This window comes from Cupressus sempervirens, chromosome 5, assembly GCF_028749045.1.
Source record: "Cupressus sempervirens isolate cs-2001-9-10 chromosome 5, ASM2874904v1, whole genome shotgun sequence".
NCBI lineage: Eukaryota > Viridiplantae > Streptophyta > Pinopsida > Cupressales > Cupressaceae > Cupressus > Cupressus sempervirens.
The window spans coordinates 210,655,433-210,659,151 of NC_143122.1; positions in this window are offsets into that span (position 1 = coordinate 210,655,433).

The following is a 3,719-nucleotide window of genomic DNA, read 5'->3' on the forward strand; positions in this document are numbered from 1 at the left end:
TTTAGTTGATACTTGTGCCTTGGTACCCTTTGAGATAGTTTTCTTTCAGGTGATTCCTTGAACCTAGATTTTGGTTTTGACTTTGAGTTTGTTATCTTGTTTGGGACTTTAGTTTATCTCCTTAGTGTGGTGGGAGTGGACCTTTTTGGGTTCCACAAGGTTGGGTGGTAGTTCTTTTTCTTATACCATTAGGATCTGGTCATTGCTAGATGTGTTTGTGTAGATGTTCCTTTCTATCCAATCTCATATTTCTATAATGGATGGTTATACCTTTTGTATTATATTTGATTTCGTGAATCTTATGAGATGTTGTAATCTATTTTTATGTTGTATATTCTTTCAACCCTTCTATTTTGACTTTGAGTTTGTTATCTTGTTTGGGACTTTAGTTTATCTCCTTAGTGTGGTGGGAGTGGACCTTTTTGGGTTCCACAAGGTTGGGTGGTAGTTCTTTTTCTTATACCATTAGGATCCGGTCGTTGCTAGATGTGTTTGTGTAGATGTTCCTTTCTATCCAATCTCATATTTCTATAATGGATGGTTATACCTTTTGTATTATATTTGATTTCGTGAATCTTATGAGATGTTGTAATCTATTTTTATGTTGTATATTCTTTCAGCCCTTCATACCCTATGACTTGTATAGTGGATGATGGTGCAATATGATTATTTCCAAGTGGCATTCGAGATCACTATATATTATTTAAATGGATTCATACTTGTATATTATTATTTGATGTGGATTTATTATATATTAGGTTTAGTGTTAATTAAAAATTAAATGTGATTCATCATCATGGGACCCTTAAGAGTTGTAACTTGTTTTTGTGTTGTTGATGTATGAGTGTATGTTAACTGCTTCCGCTATTCTATAACTATTGTTGTTCAGTTATTATCTTTAACTAAAAAAAATATTTTCCAAACTTAGTAAAACTTTAGGGTAATTTATTTTGGGTCACCTGGCAAGAAATTACATCATCACTCTGATCACTCATGATCTTTGGCACTCCTTTTTATTATCCTTTGCATTGCATGAACCATTACCCAATTGAATCATGATTATGTCATCACCTGATTCTTTCTAGATCTTTCCCAACTTCATTGAAAGCTTCTATAAATTTTTGTTGGGACCTTTTATCTCTGCATTTTTTCTTAAGAGTCTAGTTTTTTCCAAGGTATGTGATAATATGGATACTAATATCAGTCTATGTCATGCTATTGAAGTCTAAACTATGGCCTTTCAAGGTAATGTGAAGCCTAAGAGATGGACTCATTTGCTCAAACACATAGATGATATGAGTAGGGTAGCCATTAGTAGGGTTTTAGGAGAAGGTGTCTTTAATTATGATTTTTCATGGTGAACTAATAGTGACATTATAGGTACCTAGATTGGATGCCTACTTAGGGCTAAAGTTGAAAAATGGGATATCATCTAGCTCAACTATAATGTATTTGATCATATCTGGTTGGTAGGTCTACAATAGGTGGTCTTTAGCATTGATGAGAAGCTCAAAATCCCTTTCCCGAAAGCTTACATGGCTCACCTACCAGGGAGTCTTGAGCTTGCAATTATTCCTAAGGACCCCCCACATTGGTTATCCAAGATAATATCCTCTTTTTTTGTGAATGACCTAGGATGGAAGCCAATGTTTAGTTTATGCTATACTAGAGATGTATTGTAGAGGATCTTAATAAGGGTTGGCTCTTGAATTACCTAAATACCTTTGATGCATACATTTATCTAGGAGTGATTTTGCATACTTGGAAGCTGTGGAGCTCTGCCTTCCTAATTTAGACAAGTCGAGCTGACCCAGAAGCACTTATGAATTTCCTCTTGGGTCTTAGGCTAAAGATATTAGGGAAGCTTCTGAAATCATCATGGTCTCTTGGAAGGAGGATGTCGGTGCATAGCTAGGATTGTTGGTTAGGTTATGGTAGCTCTTTGGTGATCTTGTTGCTCTTGTGGTCGTCATGGCTCTTTCTCCTTTCTATGGTGGGGCTTTTGGGTGGTTTTTTTGTCATCTTTTTGGGTTATGTTCTACTAGGGCTTTTGGGTTGGACATTGATGCTCTTAGTATATTCTCAAATTCTAGGTTTTTATGCATTGTACCTTGGGTAGTTTTTTGGTTGCTTCTATGCTATGGGTAGCTTCTGTGCTCATCGGGTTATTGTATATAATTTTGATGTATATCTATCATATCATGAATATATATCTTATGTTTACTTATCCCTTTTGGTGCTTTCTACATTTCATCAAAGTTCTTGGGCTTGGCCCCTCTTGGTGGTTTGTCCTTTTGCTTTGATTCTAGGACTTGGGTCTTGCTCTTTTATGAGATTATTCAATTTTGTATGATTAGGCTTTGTGTGGTTTCTCATTTATTGTTGGTTTATCAGTGATCTCAGGCTATAACACCTCTTTTTTGTTCTCTAGATACTTTTTAAATGGCAGATTTTGTCGCTTGGTGCTTAGTGTTGTGTTTTGCATTAATATGTTTGTACTTACAACTATTAATGTTTTTGGTCCCTATTTGGCCTTGCTTTGATATCATTTGCGCTTCACCTTGTGCTTAGTTAAACTTGGCTTTATGGCTTGTCTTTCATTTCTCACATGTTTAACTTGGATTGACTACAAACTGTTAGAGCTTCAAGCTATAATCCAAACTGTTTAAGCAACTAAATATTAAACAATGATAGATAATATGGGTAGTCTCTTGGTCTTAACTAACTTTAACAACTTTATAATATAATCATGTAAATTAGTAACATATAGTTGTCCATATTAGATAAAAAGATATCATATTAGGAAAATAGGATACACATATTAGATGTTTTATTTATTTAGAACTAACTCTATATTTGAGTTTCATTATTTATCAGTAGGTAAGGAAGGTGTAATCTTATCATCCAGAATAGTAATAGAATTAAGGTTGTAAGGATATAAAGATCATATCGTCTTTGGCATTCCTACCATTGCCTTGGTTTTCAAAGGTGCCCTATATTTGGATCTTTGGTTCAACAACTTCTATTGAGAATCTTTTCAATTCAAATGTATTTAAAAATTATTAAGAAAAAAGATAGATTTTTAAACTAGGGAATGACCCTTATAAACATGTAATAATATAGGACTATGGTCTCAGGAAAGACTGAAGGTTTTCTTCTCCATTCTTTCCTACCAATGCCCATTTGAATGGAGAAACCATTTTATATTTTATCCTATTTAATTAATATAACATACAAGGCTTAGGTCATTTACCAATAAATAATAATAATAATAATAAGTTTTATATAATTATTTTGATATGATTGGTCAAGTTTAATACTATTAGATAGATGTCATATTTACCTCTCTTATCTAGGTGGATTTTTGTCCCTCCCATGGTGTGTGAGTCTAGTCCAATATATTTTATGTGCAAAAATAATAGAATAGTTACAACCAACTTTCTCATGGGTTCCTAGCTTGTCCATTTGTTGGGTGGGTGAGAAACTATAGTAACTCTTGACTTGATGTATTCTATTATAAATTGTACTTCCTTTTCCTCCTTTCTTACATGATGCTAAGTTCAAATCTTCTTAGAAAGAAAGAAAATATGCACTTATAATAAATTTAATATTTTACTTTCTTTACTTATTTTATACATATAATTATTCTTATATATATGTTAGTAATTAGGTCAAACTTGTGTACTGAATAGTAACTAAATGTTTAATTTAGTTTTATA